Below are 17,446 nucleotides of genomic sequence, written 5' to 3'. Positions count from 1 at the left end.
TCTTCTGGAGAAGTAGCAGGCATGTGTGGTCGCCTCTCTCCTACCAGGCTGGAGATGATACTGGATTTGAGGCTAAATTATAGAAGTATCAATTTGCCAATCTGTCCGTTGGACATTGATTTCCAGGATGGCTTTAAAAAATGTCACAGTGATGAGATAACGTCCCATGGGATTAGTCCATTTGAAGTGGCCCATCACATGTCCTTGTCAGAGTTGATTTGCTCTGTTCACTTAGCATCATATTTTCAAGACCTACTTAGTTGGGGCATTATTTAGCCAGTTGTGTCAAGACTTCTTGTCAAATAATATTTCATTTTGTGGATATGCCCTATGTCTGTCTGTCTCTGTCCTCTGGATCTCTCCACGTGTGTGGGGAAAATTTAAGAAGGCCGGGTCCCACATTAGGGAAGAAGATCCTATGGTTCCAGCAGCCTAAGGGCCTTGGCGGCGGCAGGCCCCAGTAACACGAGGAAGTCCTTGGTTCCAAAAAGATTTATTGTCATGACGGATAATAGATGGATCTAGGCGTACCCCCCCAAAACTCAGGGCAGTCCCGAGTTATATAGGGAGGGAGAAAGGGGGAGGATTGGGGGAGGCATGTTTAATTTGCTCTGCCCTCTGGCCTTCATTAGTATGTAAATCCCTAGGGCCTGAGGCCTATAGCCTGGCCTATGTGACTCTATGGAGATGTGACTGCTTTTCAGGATCCTGGATGATGGGAGGGACCGAACTCCTGCCGGTTCAAGTCTGCAGAGTCTCGGGGTTCTAGGCACCTGCTCAACCATGACCCAGGATACCCTTACGCAGTCCCACACACGTGGGGATGTAAGGATGCATGCCCTGTGAGCACACATGCCAGCTGGAGCTGACATCTTCCTCAGTCGCTTGCCCATCTTATCTTTTGAGGTCATGTCTCTCACTGAGCCTGTACCTCACTCTCAGCTAGACTAGGTCAGGAAATCCCCAGGGTCTGCCTGTCATGGTGTCCATTGCTAGAGTCACAGGCATGTGCTGCCATGCCTGGCCTAAGTGCTGGACATCTGAACTCAGGTCCTCATGCTTATGTAACAGGAACTTTATCCATACCACCATCTCCCCAGCCCATGTCTGTCTGTCTGTCTATACATATACACACATGTATATGTATACATATATGTATGTATGCACACATTGAGATGTTTTTGAGGCTAGTGAAATGGGTCTGTAGGTAAAGATGCTTGCCATCGAGGCTCACAACCTGAGTGTGATCCCTGGAGCCCACATGGGAGAGAGAACTAACTCTTCCAATTTGTCTTCTGATGTCCACATGCATACAATGACAGGTGTACCCCCCCAAGCACACACACACACACACCCACATACACACACACACACACACACACACACACAGACACACAGATGACAATAAATGCAGGGGCTAAAGAGATGGCTCAGCAGTTTTGAGCACTTACTTGCTGCTCTTCCAGAGGACCTGGGATCAATTCCCTGCATTCATGTGGTGATAACTCTAATTTCAGGAAATTCAATGCCCTCTTCTGCACTCCTTGGGCACAAGGTATGCACACGCACTACACAGACATACATGCAAGACAAAACGCTCACATAAAATAAATCTCAAAAAATGAAATGTAATGAAAATATTTTTAAATTGACATAAAAATTGTGTGTTTATAGATAACATGTCTGATTGATTGATTGATTGGTTGATTGATTGATTGATTCTGGGCTGAGATGCAGCCTTCCCTCACTCCTGCTAGGCAGTTAGTTGTTCCATCGTAACCTACAGCTGTAGCCCCTCTGTGTTTTATAATGATCAAACCCAAGTGAACCTGTCTCCTCAGACACTCTGTCTCTCTGGGTTCCCACATTCAGAATTACTTCTTGCAGCTTTTTGAAGTGTGCAGTGCATTGCTACCTATTGGCAATCCAACTGTTCAGTTGAAGGCACACAGGGACCTCTTCGACCTAACCAACTAGAACATCCTACACATTGGTCAGTCTCTCCTCATCCCCTCTTTTCACTTCCTCCTCAGGAAAGTGAAAAGTAGTAGTATTCTATCTTAGCTTCTATGATAACAACATTTTAAAAAAAGATGTACGTACATATGTACATATATATGTGTGTATTATATAATATATGTGGATGTTTTGCCTGCAGGTATATATGCACACCAGAAGTAAGCACTGAATCCCATAGGATTACAGTTACAGACTTCTTGTAGGCTGTCATGTGGGTGCTGAGAATTGAACTCAGAACTCTGAAAGAGCAGTCAGTTCTCTTTACTGCTGATCCATTTCTCTAGCCCATGAGGTCAAAGTTTTTAAAAAATGTTTATTTTATTTTAAATGTGTGTATATGTGTGTATGTGCATGTGGGTACAGGTACCTGAGGTGGCCAGAAGTGGGCGACATTCCTCTGGAGCTGGAGCTACAGATGGTTGTAAGCTGCCATATGGATGCTGGGAACTGAAATCTGTAAGAACAGCCAATATTCTTAACTGCTGAGCTGTTTCTCCAGCTCCTATGATAGCAATTTTTAAAGGCTCCACGTGTGAGTGAGATCAGGTATTTTGGTGCCTGCATATTTCACTTTCCACATGCCCTCCATGTTGGTTCAAATGACAGCTTCGTCCTTTATTTACTGGCTGGCAGACACTTGAGCTGTTTCTGCCTATTATGAATACTGCTGTGATGAACGTGGAAGTTACCATGTCCCTTTAATGTATTCATTTTATTTTGAAATCATGTGTGTGTATGCATATGTGTAATTTTTTGGAGTTTAAGAGATAAACAACAGGACAGGCAAGCTGAAGACCTCAGGCGCCAGGAAGAGGGCGATGGATAAGAATAAGGGAAACTCATGCTTCCTGAGGGGAGGTCTGGAATCCAGGTGGACTCTGTGATGGGTGTCCGCCAGCCAGCTGCATGGGGTTAGGGATGAAGTGAGGATTCCAACAGTGCCTGAGTGCCAGGCTGAGGGAGGCAGAAGAGGAGAAAGACAGACAGACTTTCCGAGTGGAACTCAGGCAGTGGGTAAGCACAGCTGTGGGCTCTAAGCCTGGTGTTATTCCTGTGGTAGTACCTGGCATGTGTACAGTCTACTCATGTGCTCATCTGTTGCTGGGCATTGGGTTCTTTCATTGTGGGTCCACGGTGAATGCCACCCTGTGTGCTGTGGCACATGGGTTTCTGTGTGCTTGTGTCTTTTAATTTCTGGTGATGTGCACCTGGGAGTGCACTTCCTTGATGGCGTGGTAAGTCCCCCATTGAACCTTCTAATGGAAGGCTAGACTGTTTTTTCAAATGACTGTATCACTTGATGCCCCACAATCATAGAAGAAGGTGCCCCCATGTTCCTGACAGTGCTTGGTGCTGGCTGCCTTTCTGATGACAGATGTCCTGTGGGCAGGACACAGCATCTCTCATGACTGACTTTTCTCGTGGGTTCTGGCGATGAGCTTCTGTCCATGTCAGCTGCAGGCTAGTTCTGGAGGAGAAACACCTATTGGTGTCCTTTGCCCATTTTGAACTTGGGTTTGTTTGTTGTTCAGTTGTACCTATAGGCTCTCACTCATGCCAGCCCAGTGTGCTGCCATTCAGCCCTCAGCCCAGGATTTTTTTTTAACTTATGTGTTTATGTGTGTGATGTGCATGAGTATAGATTCTCTCCCAGGCCGGTAGAGGTTGTCAGCTTCCTGGGAACTGGAGGTACCAGTGGATGTGAGCTGCCTAACTGGGGACCGAATCCTGGTCCTCCGAGAGGATAACAAACACTCTTAACCACGGAGCCATCTCTCTAGCCTTAGACATTTTTTAAAATATTGGAAGATTGGTGTGTGTGTGTGCGTGTGTGTGTGTGGTGTCCAGATGTTGTCACAGCACAGAGAACAGCCTTCAGGAGTAGTTTTGCTCCTCCTACCATGTGGGTCCTGGGGATTGAACTCAATATTTTTAGACTTGGCAGGAAACTTTTACCCATCTGAGCCCATCTTGATGGTCTAGGTTTCCTTATCATCTAGATATAAATCCCTTGTTACATGATTTTGGAATATCTTCTGTTTTTTTTTGTTTATTTGTTTGTTTGTTTTGTTTTGTTCAGGAGTTATCTGAGTCTCATTTCCTGTTGTGTGACAAAACACTCTGACAAGAGCAGCCTAAGGGAGAAAGGGTTCTGGTTCGCATTTCAAGAGCACACTCCATCATGATAGGGGAGCTAAGGTGGCAGGAGCTTGACCCAGCTGATAACATTGAATCCACAGTCAGAAAGCAGAAGGGTGAACAAAGGCTGCTGCCCAGCCTCCAGTCTCCACTTAAACAGTCCAGCATCGCAGCCAGGGAATGGTGCCACCCATAGTGGGCATGTCTCCCACTTCAGCTAAAACAGTCAGAATTTTCTCCTACAGTCTTTTCCACAGGCCTGCCTCCCTAGTGAATCTAGATTCTGTCTAGTTAACAATTAACACTAACCATAACGTGCCTTACTATGTAGCCCAGGCTAGCCTCCAATTCGTGATCCTATCTCAACTTCCCACATGCTGGGGTTCCTATCCTGCTATACCTCATCTGGCTCCTCTCTTTGCTTTCTTAAGGGTGTCCTCTGGAAGAACATCAGGATTCTAAGTTAGGATAAGTGGGGGCTTAGTTTCCTTCTGTTGCTTGGGTCCTGAGTGCCCTGCATGAGAAATCATGCCTAAGGTCATGAAGCTTTTACCTATATTTCCTTTCGGGTCTTTGTTTCTTTGAGACAGGGCCTCTTGTAGCCTAAGCTAGCCTCAAGCTTGTTTCGAAGCAGAGGCTGGTATCTCTGCTTCTACTCACAGAGTCCTGGGATTAATGTGTGTTCCACCATGCCTGACTATCCTCATGCAAGCTTTTCATTTTGCCTCTTAGGTTCAGGCTTGTGGTCCGTTTCCAGCCATTTTTGTGTTTCGTTGGAGGAAGCTGTCAAATGTTCTGCTGTCACTTGTGGTCGCTCAGTTGTTCCAGCAGCCTTTGTTGAAAGATTGCTGTCACTACTGAGTTATTTTGGTGTCCTAGTAATGTTATTCGACTCTGAAAGTGTATTCGTTTTCTGAAATTTATTTATTGTTATTAATTGTGTGTGTGTGTGTGCACGTGCAGACACACACACATACACACACACACACACACACATCATGATGCACTTGTGGAGTTCAGAGAACAGCTTTGTAGTCACTTCCCTACTTTTCTATGTGCTCTGGGGATTGAACTCAGCTCCTCAGGCTTGTGAACAATCACCTTATCCTCTGGGCCATCATGTCAGCCCTGAAGCTGTCCCATAGGGTTGCAAGGCTGTGCGTGTCACAGTCCACACTGTTGTGATGACCTCAGGTTAAAGACGTGTGACTTCTCAATCTGTGTTTTCCATTTCAGGATGTTTTTGACAATTCCTGGTATCTTGACTTTCCATGTGTATCTTAAAGTCAGGCTGTCAGGATTCGTAGAGAGGTCAGCATGGACCCCCCAGTTGATAGGGTGGGTGTATTGCCATTTTTGTGTGTGCATGTGTGCTGTGTATACATGCATTCATGTGTGTGTGTTTGGGGATGACCCAGAGGTTCCTTAGCTGTCATTCCTGTCATTTTGAGATAGGTTCTCTCACTGATTTGGGTTCTCCTAGGAGGCTGGGCTGCTGCAAGTGGGTACCAGGGATCTGCTTGTTTCTCCTCCACAGAGCTGAGCTTACAGGTGGTGGCGCTCAAACGCAGGTCTTCATGACTGTGTGGCGAGTGTCTTGCTGATGTCGCTTCCCAGCCCAGCCTCTGACCAGTATTTGCTCTCATGACCTGGGAACAGGGGAAGCCTTCCTTTAATTAGCTCTTAAATTTCTTACTGCAGGATCGTAGCCTATGGGAGCTTAGGTCTTGCCTTTCTTTTGTTTACCTTGTTCGAGATTTTCTGATTGTATGGGATATTCTTACTTTCAGTTTTGGTTTATTGGCTGCTAGTGTATAGAAGTGCATCTCTGTATTTTGTGAGGCTGGGGATGAAAGCCAAGGCCATATGCATAGCTGACGAGCACTGTATGTTAAGCCATACGCCAAGCTCAATTGAAAAAGTTCTGTGTATTAGTCAGGGCTCTCTAGAGTCACAGAACTCATGGAATGTCTCTCTATATTAAGGGAATTTATTGTAAGGACTTACAGTCTGTAGTCTAACTAACCCAACAGTGGGCAGCTGTGAATGGGAAGCCCAAGAATCTAGTAGTTGCTCAGTCCCACGAGGCTAGTTGTTTAAGCTGGTCTTCTGTAGAAGTCAACAGAAATGCTGGCAAGTAAGTACAAGCAGGTGAAGAAGAGTGAAATCTTCCCTCTTCAAATGTCCAATGTAGGTCTCCAGTAGAAGGTGTGGCCCAGATTAAAGGTGTATAGAACCAGGCCTGGATCTAGAACATGCTTTGTTTCAGGCTGACCTTGAACTCAGAGATCTGCTTGCCTCTGTCTGCTGGGATTAAAGGCATGTACAACCTTGCCTAGGCCTAAACTTTTTTGGCCACTATGCCTCAAGATCTCTAAGTCATGATCCAGGTCAGAAACCTGTGTCTTCTAGCCTCAAGATCTGGATCACAGGTGTGCCCACCATTTCTGGATTGTAGTACATTCCAGATGTAGTCAAGTTGACAACCAGGAATAGCCATCACAGTTTGTAAAATCTTTTATTTTGTATATGCACATGTGTGCATGTACCATGACATGTAAGTGGAGGTCAGAGGACAACTTTTGGAAGATGGTTCTCTCCTCCTACTGTATGGGTCCTGGGGCTTGAACTCAGGATGTGGGGCTTGGCAGCAGGCACCTTTACCCACTGAGCCATCCATCTCATGAGCTCTATTTTACAGGTTGATCCTATAATGTGTGACCTTCCTGAACTCACTAGTTGTGAGAGTTTTAGTAGACTCCTTAGCGTTTTGTTAATGAGATCACGTTGGCTCAGTATGGTGGCATGTGCCTGTCATCTCAGAATTTAAGAGATGGAGGCAGGAGAATCAGTTCAGAGCCAGTGTTAGAGTTCAAAGCCATCCTGGGCTACTTGAGACTCTGTCTCAAAAGTAAACAAACAAACAAACAAGCAAACAAGCAATCAAACAAACCAGTAACGTCATCTGCAAGTAGACATAACTTGACGCCTTCCCTCTCAGTCTGTAGGCTTTGTCTGTTACTTTCTCACTGCCCTGACTGGAGCTCTAAGTACAGCTTCAAACAGAAGTGCTGCTGGGGACATCTGGGCTTTCCTGTCTGTCTGTCATCATTAGCACCACATGAGCTGTGACTTTTCTAGATGCTCTGTTTCAGGTGAGGGAGTTCTCCACTTGCCTCCTCTACCTCTGTCACACTGCTTTCTCCCTCCTCCTCTCCCACTTCCTTTTCCTGTCCCCCCTATTCTTCGATAGTCTCTGTTAACATTGCCCATGATTGCCTGAAAACTAGTGGTTTTCTGCCTCTGTCTTCTGAGCGCTGGAATCTCAGGTATGGCCCACTCCTTTTTTGTGTGTTTTGTGGTGGGATGGTGTGGGGTTACGGCAGACGTCTTTTCCGTGTGTGTTTAGATTACCGCACATTGAGATCATCATGTGGTTTTCTTCTGTATGGGGGTGGGTGTGTTAGTCACTGGTTTTTAAAAGGGAATCTTGGCCTGGTGTTGATTCTTTCATATGTGTCTGAGCCAGTTTTCCTGTTGTCTGTGGATAGTTTTTAACTTCTGGATTCTGAGATATGTCAGCTTGTCATTTCCTTAGGATGTCTTTTTGCAGTTCCAGGGACACTGGCTTCATGGAGTGAATTGGATCTGTGTCCTGATGGAGAACTGGCCTTAACCCTCCCTATGTATCTGGCCCAATCCACCTCTGAAGCCTCCTAGTCATTTGGCTAATGTCAAGAGAATTCACCGGTGAAGCTATCTGGGCCTGGGCCTTTTTAAGGGAAGTTTTAAAATGACTAATTCAGGGCCAGGAGAGATGAATCAGTGGTTAGTAATGCTTGCTGCTCTTCCAGTGAAATACCCATGTTGGGAGTCGTGTGACCTTCCGTAACGTTAGCTCTAGGTGACCTGACACTTTTTTGGCTTCCATGCACACATTGCAGGCACAGACATACACAAATAGAAAAATTTACTGATTTAGGGCCAACAAGATGGCTCAGAGGGCAAGGACACTTCCTGCCAAGGCTGGTGACCTGAGTTCAGTCCTTAGGGCCCACACGATAGAAGGAGAGATTTGAATCCCACAGGTTGTCTTCTGAGTCTCCCCACCCTTCTAATAGGTTTTCATTATGTAGCTCAGGCTGGCCTCACAGTCCTCTAGCCTCAGCCTCCAGAGTGCAGGGATCACAGGCACCCTCACTGCAGCCTGCTCATCTGATTCCTAAGGCTTTGCCGATCTGCGTTCATTCCGACCTGAGTGACCTGAGCGCTTTCTCCCTGCTCGGCAGCTAGCAGAGCTTCATTGGTGGTCTTTTAAAAATCACCAGCCTGGTTTTTTGATTCTTCCTGCTATTTTTCTGCTCTATCAGTCCCGTGCTGAGCTCCACTATTTCTTTCATTTCATTCGCTTTGCGTTTAGTTTGTTTTGACTGTGGCAGGCCAGCGTATGGATCTGAGTAGAGACATTTACCCTGCCAAGTTCTCTCCAAGGTCCCTGCTTGCTCCATCCAGCCTCTTGCTGTGTTGTGCTTTTGTTTTCTTTCCTAATTCTTTTCTATTATTTTATAGCCTTCACCTGTGAGGTCCCCCAATATCTTTTTTATTGATTGATTCTGCTCTGTCATGGTTGGAAACACTTTGTGTGACTTGTTTTTGTTTTTTGTTTTTTTTAAATGTATTGAGCCCTGTTTTCTGTCATAGCATATGGTCTGACTTGGACAACGTGCATGCACGCTTGAGGAGAATGTGGATATGCTGTTCCTGGGAGGCCACTGTGGTTCTAATCATCTTTTATCTGAGGAGTCTTGAGGTGTGTAAGGTTCCCTCAGTTTGCTTTTCCTGTGAACTGTCTGTGTTTTTGTTTTTGTTTTTTTTTTTTAATTTTGTGTGAGCTTTTTATTTATTAAGGAAAAACACTCTTGTCTATCATGAGTTGCAAATTTTTTTTCTAGTTTACATTTGTTTGTCAAGCCAGGCAGACGTTTTTTTCTTTCGACAAAGCCTTTTCGTAGCTCAGGATGGCCTTGAATTCACTGTCTTCTTCCCTCTGCCTCGAGTGTTGGGTTAACAACTGTGTGCCTCCACGCCTGGCTATATGTAAGGTTTTTATATGAACTGATTTATCTTCTTCTTCTAAAGAAACTTAAGTCTTTAAAAATAATTACTTATGCTAGGCATGATGGTGCATGCCTTTAATCCCAACACTTAGATGACAGAAGCAGGAGGATCTCTGTGAGTTCAAGGCTAGCCTGGTCTAATTATCTAAATGGTGAGTTTCAGGACAGCCAGGGCTGTCTGGACAAAAGAGACCTTGTCTCAAAAATAAAATAAAATAAAATAAAATAAAATAAAATAAAATAAAATAAATCAGGCCTAGACAAATGGCCCAGAAGTTAAGAGCACCGGCCACTTTACAGAGGACCTGATATTAGTTTCCAGCATTCACATAGTGACTCACGCTTGCCTGTATTCTAGTTCCCAGGGACCCAGTGTCCTTTCTGACATCTTTGGTCACAGGCACAAGGTGCATTATTTGTACATTAAAAACAAATATTTGTATACATAAAATAAAATGTATTTTATAAATCCCAGTAGGGTTTCTTGTTGTTTTTTTGTTTTTGAGACAGGATCTCACTATGTACCCCTGGTTGGCCTGGAACTCACAGAGAGCCACTGCCTCTGCCTCCTGAGTCTTGGCATTGAAGGCGTGCACCACTGATGCCTGACATCTCATTAGGGACTTTACAGGGCTCACACTCAGCTTGAAGGTTGTATGGGAATAACGGCTGTTTGTAATGCTGAGCTTTCTTTCATTTTGTTTTTTGACACTATTGGTGTGTGAATATCTTACTGGTTTTTAGCTTTCTGTCATTGTGTGTGATTCACTTTGCATGTGACTGTTTTTCCATATGTTCATTTTTTAAAGGTGTGTTTTGTTTTTAATTATGTTACTGTGTATGGGTATGTACTCCTTAGTGCCCACGGAGACCCCTAGAACTGGGGTGCAGGTGTCTGTGGGCTCTTTAAATATAGAAGCTGGAAACTGGATGTGAGGCCTATGCAAGAGCACTCCATACTCAACCTCTGACTCCATCGGCTCTCTGCTCAGCAGGGTGCATGCTCTGGTTCCCTCCGGCCTCCATCTGTACCTCTACAGATGATCACTCTGACTTCTTTTCCAGTCCCTACCTTAGTGCTTGATGAGGCACTGGGAGGTCTTTGTCTGATGGTGAGAGCAATCAAAGAGAGGTCAGAGGTCAGGGTGGGTCTTCCATAGACATGGTGATATCAGCAGATACTTCTTCATTGCTTCCCACCTTGCAAACACCTGTGTCTTCCTTACGGCAAGCTCATTTGAGCAGGAATATCATTCCATTGTAGAGGGGGTAAACTGAGGCCTGCCTAGTCTGTGTGCCTAGGAGAAGCTGAGCTGGCACCTGCCCTGGCACTAGGGCTCCAGGGCTGTGATTGCCTTTTGATGCTTGTGATGCCTCGGGCAATGGGGGCATCTGTGTGGTGGGCAGGGCTCGGAGGCGCATCTGGCAGCCTTCATTTCCTCTGTTGCTGTGGGCCAGGCTGTGGCTTCTCCTATGCCGCAGGGACAGTGGAGAGTCCCTGGTGAGCACTGGCTTTGTGTTTGGCCCCTCCAACCCTTCTTGGACTGTTCCCCCCTCCCCTGTAAGGACAGAGTTCATCAGAAACCAATTCTTCCCTGTCACACGGACTCAGTTCCAGATGTCAGACTTGTATAATCCCCTCTGTCTTATGAATGTATGATGTATGTGTGCGTGTGTGTCTGTGTGTCTGTGTGTCTCTCTGTCTGTCTGTCTGTTTTTACTGTGGTGTTGGGGGTGGAACTGAGGGCTCATGAGTGCAGGGCAGGGAGGCTTCCTCTTCTGACTCATGCCCCAGCCCATGCCCATTTGAAAGGTGGGAATCTCCAAGGACACCATGGCAACCATGGCAACCATGACAAGATTGAGTTAGCTGCAAACCCGTGCCCTGCTCCAGTGAGATCTTCATCACAGCCCTGCCACGCCTGGTTACATTCACCCTGAGAAGATGAAACACTCTTCAGGGGAGAAGGACCACTGTGAGCCTCCCAGAGAGGGAGTGTGGAGTCCTGGGTAGTGGGAGCCGTACCCGGAGCAGATCAGGGACTCTGGGCCATCCACTTAGTTCTCACCACAGGGGGATTGTGGGGTACTCTTGAGTGTTATTAAGTACTCAGTGGTCCTAGGCTGCTTGCCTAGTGAGCACAAGACCTCAGGTTTCATCCCTGGTGTTGTAGATAGTAATTATCATCATGAGTATTTCAGCTATCACCTGAAGCAGGATATAAAGTAAAAGGGGGACTTCCCTTTTCCAGCCCAACACCTTGTCAGATGAACCATTGTAAAGACTTGGGGACTCTTCCAGAACTTTCTCTAAGCCTCCAGCATGTGTATATCTGCCTGCAGACACACGAGCAAACAGTCACACTACAGTAATCCTGCTTGCCGTGGGCAACACAGAGCCCAGCGCCTGGGTCATCTCCAGCCCTGACAACCCTGTGGGGTAGTTGGTGAGACTGAACCAACTTTGCAGATGAGGAAAACAAGGCATCATGATGCCAGTGGAGGTGTCTCCTGCTGCCAGGAGGCCATGATCTTTACATCTTTCTCTTTACTTTGACAATGAGGCAGGAGCATCTTTCCAAACTGGGTGCTGTCCAGCCTCCTCAGGGCCAACAGGCCGTTGTTTGTTTAAACTCCACTGATGCACACGCAGTTATTACTGGTTTTCTGGGGAGAACCGTTAGGCTTGTGTGGTTTGTAGAGATGACTCTGGCTTTAGGATGGGTAGGAGGGGACGCCACGGCTGTGTCTTTGAGGATGGTGGGGCCCTGGCTTGAGGGACGGGGCTGGGTTGAGGCAGGTTTCATCGGAGGAAGATTCTGGAGTTTTCTCAGGGTTCCGTGCTGTAGCATCTGGCACCCAGAGCCTGGCCTCTGCAAGTATTGGTGCGAGGCTGACCTGTGCAGGGGGTGGGGCAGAGTTAGGGAGATGCTGGGTTAGGCAGGACCTGGTCTATTGGGCTGGGGTATGGCAGGAGATGTGGAAGTCCCCCTGTGGTGGAATTAATCAGGAGTCTGTGGTCAGGCACCTGACCCACGGGAAAGGGCCACCTTCCTTTTGGGACCTCAGTTTACATCCTTCACTGCTTCCCTTTGGCCCTCAAGGACCTATCTCTACCTCATAACTTGCAAGTGTGGAAGAGATGGGGCCTCCCTCAAATAGGTGACTCATGGTGACTGGGCAGATGCCACACCCCTACTCCAGGAAAGCTTGAGGTCTGGGTCTAAGCTCCAGGAGAGACACTCTCCAAAGGGAGCCTCAGCCCCACTCTATATGACCCCCCCAATACTGCTAAAGTCCTTGTTGGTGCACTCCCCAGCTACAAGGAGGAGAGAGTGGGCCTGAGGAGCCCTGAGTTCCCACCAGACCCCTCAAGCAGCCCTTTTCCTGCTTGCCCTGTGTGGCTGTTGCCACAACCACCCTCATCTTTTAACTCTTATGCTGTGTGCCTTCAGACAAATTCTTGAACTTCTCTGTGCCTGGGCCTCCCATCAGTGAACTAAGGATGCTGTTAACACCCACATTCTGGGTGCTCATGAGGATTCTGTGTTTTTAAAGAGCTGAGTGGGGCCCAGCTTCTGGAGGGTTTGGACATGGACACCCAGTGGTTTCTGTAACATAACCCTTTCAGTGGCTAAGCAGGGTGCAGCTTTGTATGGCTGTGCTCTGTCTTCTATTTACCTTGCAAATGTTTCCAGAACAGCTGGTAACGGTCTTTCTATTGTGGGTGCTATTCAGGGTGGGAGCCTGGCATCTAAGAACCTTGGTCCGGAGCCTCCTCATAGACAACAGTTCCTAAGTCCACTTGGTCTAGTTACCATCCTCAAAGGCCGGGACAGGCCCTCCAAGTGTTCCTCTCATCCATTCCCTGTGGTCCTGTGCTGTAGACCCGTTCACAGAGATTCCCCACTGCAGCCTGCCGCAGCCTGCTACAGCCTGCCGCAGCCTGCCGGGTTCTTAGAAATCTCCACTCACATGGAACTGCAGAAAAGAATTCCAGGAGGAGTCAGTATAGAGCAGAGTTGAATTTATTAAGAAGATAATTTAGGGGAGCTGGAGAAATGGCTCAGTGGTTAAAAGCACTGGCTGTTCTTCCAGTGGACCTGGGTTCAATTCCCAGTACCCATATGGCAGCTCACAACTTCCTGGAACTCCAGTTCCAGGGGATCCGATACCCTCATACAGACATATGTGTAGGCAAAACACTGATGTACATAAAAAATATCATTTAAAAGACAAAAGGAAAGAAAAGAGTGTCAGTAGACTGCTCATCTTGCATGCGTAGGCCAGGATGAGGTGGTGCACACCTGTGCTCTCAGCGCTTGGGGTGAGTAGGCAGCAGGATCAGGTGGTTATCTTCTACCATGAGTAAGTTCAGGGTCAGCCTGGGCTATGTGAGACCCTGTCTGGGAAAGATCAGGTGAAGAAGCAACTGTGGAAGGTCCTCATGCCAGCGTCTGATTTCACCATGTGCGACCCCTCATGTGTACACAGAAACATGCATACTTCTCAAGTGTGCGCACACACACATACACACATAGACAGGCACACAGAGATATGAATATAGATTTGAACTTGAGGCTTAATAGAAAGAGAGGCGCATATGAAAGGGGCCAGACACCCAGATGCTGGTGGGACTTCTGAAGCCCCTGGTCTCTTCCCTGTAGCTGTGGATAGGATTTTGGAGGCTTTTGGAATTACCCTGCTCATTACATTTCTAAAGGATCCTGCTTCCTTTGTCTCCCCTGTATTTTGCCTGCTCCTTGCCCCTTTATTTCTAAGATAAGGTCTTGCCTAGTTGGCCTTGAACTCACTGTGTAGACTAGACTATCTTTGAACTCACAGAGATCTGCCTGTCTCTGCCTCCTGGCATTAAAGGCATGTGCCACTGTGCCTGGCTTCCTTGTTCTCTTTATTTTATTTTTTTGTTTAAGATTTATTTATCTTATATATGTGAGACACACCAGAAGAGGGCATCAGATCCCATTACAGATGGTTGTGAGCCACCATGTGGTTGCTGGGGATTGAACTCAGGACCTCTGGAAGAGCAGTCCATGCTCTTAACCACTGAGCCATTGTCGGGAAAATTTAAAAAGGTCCCACATCAGGGAGGGAGATCTTATGGTTCCAGCGGCCTGAGGGCCTTGGCGGCGGCAGGCCCCAATAACACGAGGAAATCCTTGGTTCCAAAAAGATTTATTGTCATGACGGATAATAGATGGATCTAGGCGTGCCCCCAAAAACTCAGGGCAGTCCCGAGTTATATAGGGAGGGAGAAAGGGGGAGGATTGGGGGAGGATCTGGGGGAGGAATGTTTAATTTGCTCTGCCCTCTGGCCTTCATTAGTATGTAAATCTCTAGGGCCTGAGGCCTATAGCCTGGCCTATGTGACTCTATGGAGGTGTGACTGTTTTTCAGGATCCTAGATGATGGGAGGGACCGAACTCCTGCCGGTTCTCACGCAGAATTCCACGGAGAATCTCGGGGTTCTAAGTACCTGCTCAACCATGACCCAGGATACCCTTATGCAGTCCCACAAGCCATCTCTCCAGCCCTCTTGTTCTCTTTAAAAGAAAAGATTTATTACTTATGATGCTGGAAGAGGGCTCTGGATCCCTCCGTCTCAGTGTTTCAGACATTTGCCAGATGCCAGGCTTGTCACGTGGGTGCAGGGATCTGAACCTGTCTTAACCAGGAGGCTTCTTTCTAGCCCATTTCCCTCCTGGATGAGATCCTAGGGTGATTCTGGCACCCTGGGGAGGATTACAGAGTGATGGTGAAACCACGGGCTAAGCGGGTGGAACAAGGGCCTCCGGCTCTAAACGAGGATGGAGATGCCTAGAAAGAGGCAGGTTTAGGTGGAAAAGGAGAAAGGTCACACTCAAAGGTCATGTAATCTTGGGCCTTTGCCATGGTTTGTTGCTAGTTATGTATTTATTTGTTATTATGTGTGCTTGATATGTGTGTGTGCACACACATGTCAATAGCATGTGGAGAAGTCAGAATTCAACTTTGGGGGTTGGATCCTTCTTCACTGTGGTTGCCAGGCTTCACAGGGGCTTTACTGAGCTATCTAGCTGGTCCAACTTTGGTCCTTATTTGAAATACCCCTGTATAGAAGGAAAGTTACCAACATTGGCAGAGTCCGCTGCTTGTGTTGGAACTACGGACTCTTGGCTGGAGGGAGACTTGCATAGTGTGGCTGAGGGTATCTTTACTCTCCCACAATCCCTTGGTGTCCTATGTTTCTGACTGCCCTCAGTGTGAGGGCACTGAGGAGTGGCTGCAGCCTCCCCTGGGCTGCCCCCTGACCTAGCTGCCTTTTCAGACAACTGGTGTCTGCATGGCAAACATTAACCACAGATCTCTGCCACTGACAGATCCTACCCCCGCACCCCACAAGCCAGCATTGCAGCCATGGTCCAGGTGCCCCGGCTTCGCCGTAAAGGCCCCACTTTACCCTTCTGTGTATTGGGGAGGTGCATGCTTCCCTTGGTTAGGGTAAGATCTCAAGCCCATGGTCTGTATCCTCAAAAGACGCACACATGTCTTCCAGGTCTAGCTCTCCCTCTGCAGGCACATCTGCCGGGAGCCCATTCTTGATCCTCTCCAGCGACAGGGGACACACCATGTACAGCTGTGTTAATTCTAGAGAAAGCTCTTGCAGATAATTCTTTGTATCTTGTAAATAGGTTTTATTTTAAAATCTGTTTTTATATTTTGTATTGTTTCTCAAAGTCCTTCTGGAGTGGCTAGTCAAGGACTCGATATCCGGGAACTATATGGCTGCACCGAGGTTGAGTGGGTGGACTGGGCTGCAGGGAAACCCGTCTGTCGACAGACCTCTCAGGACACCGAGTTTGTCAGTGCTGATGGGCACTGTGACTTGGAGGGATGGTTGCTATGGAAACAGGCCTTTCCTGAATGCCCACTGCTGGCCTGGCCCTCAGGGATATCTAGTGATCCCTCGGGCCAATGGGCAGGTGTCCACAGCCCACGTTCTCTGAGTCTGGGTGTCAGCCTGAGCCACACCCAGTATGCACCTCTGTACCTCTGAGGGTATGGGACTGACTGCTGCACCCAGGTCCCCATGGGTAGGAGCCACCCAGGTCCCCATGGGTAGGAGCCACAGAGCTCGGTACCGAGTACAACTGAGGAGACTTGTTCCGGTCAGGGTTCTTTGAGGAGATCTAGACTAGTGCCAAGGCCTCCTGCAGCCCAAAAGAGTGGTCAGTTCTGCCACCCCCTCCTGGTGGCACATCCAGAACACATGCCAGTGACTGCTGGTGTGCAGGGTGACTCCTGCTGTGGCCCCATTTGGCCATGTCATAGCTCTGTCACATAAGGGGAAGACATAGTATAGGGGACGATGTCCACACCAGTGCAGACCAGATAGTTGACACCAGAGCTGGGGAATTGGGTTCCAGAGCCTTCCAAACCACTGTGGCCACCCACCTTCTTCTCAATCCCAAGATCTTTGGAGAGGTCAAAGGGCATTTTGTCAGGTGGGGGTCTGCTCCTCTGTGTGTGAGCTCTAACGGTCTTCATGTTCCCATCCCCACAGTCTCTGCCGATGTGGATGCTGAGGCCCAGAGAAAGGGGGCAGCTCGCCTAGGGACGCAGAGCAGGAGAGGTGGAGCAGAGTCTTTAGGCCAAGACCCCGGATACTACAGCTGGTGTCTGTCTGTGCCAAGCCCCCAGACTGCTCCCCAGATCCACTGGGGTAGCCCTGCTACCTATCAGGTGAGTGGAGATGAGAGAGGGGAGCCCCCAGCCCAGCTTCCTGGGTTGGGCACAGATGTGAAGGGTAGCCCGCCTCGGGTGCCATGGGTCCTTCCACTTGCCCCTCTGTGTGTCCGGGTCCCGGGATCTCTCAGACTTTCTCTCCCTGTTCATCATTCATCTGGTTGTTTATTAAGCACCTGTTGTATACCTCACTGTGTATCATTTGGTTGTTTATTAAGCACCTGTTGCATACCTCACTGTGTACCAGTGTGCAATTCAGGAATTAAAAGAAGAGGGGCTTACATTTAACCAAGGGAGTACAGTAGTCTGGGTGCTCATGAAAGGATCTGGGGACCCCTCCGAAAGGAGGATGTGACGTGAAACATTTTTGTTGCTCGCCCTTCCTTCCTTCCTTCCTTCCTTCCTTCCTTCCTTCCTTCCTTCCT

At 47.7% G+C, this 17,446-nt stretch overlaps 1 protein-coding gene across 8 annotated transcripts in view; it reads left to right on the top strand.

Moving 5' to 3' along the window:
- Src (SRC proto-oncogene, non-receptor tyrosine kinase) overlaps positions 1-17,446 on the top strand; it is a 67,650-nt gene that overhangs the window by 34,955 nt on the left and 15,249 nt on the right. For 7 of the 8 annotated variants that reach the window (XM_028786564.1, XM_028786565.1, XM_028786563.1 and 4 more), the window contains exon 3: positions 16,840-17,018. The gene's annotated coding sequence lies outside the window, so the exon portion shown is untranslated. Of the gene's footprint in view, positions 1-7,942; positions 7,987-8,859; positions 8,969-16,839; positions 17,019-17,446 lie in introns of those variants that run through there. The other variant, XM_028786569.1, reaches the window with a different exon arrangement.

The sequence above is a fragment of the Grammomys surdaster genome, unplaced genomic scaffold, assembly GCF_004785775.1.
Source record: "Grammomys surdaster isolate TR1022 unplaced genomic scaffold, NIH_TR_1.0 125561, whole genome shotgun sequence".
Taxonomy (NCBI): Eukaryota; Metazoa; Chordata; class Mammalia; order Rodentia; family Muridae; genus Grammomys; species Grammomys surdaster.
The sequence above is the reverse complement of the archived record's forward strand: the minus strand, read 5'-3'. Positions and strand labels throughout refer to the sequence as shown.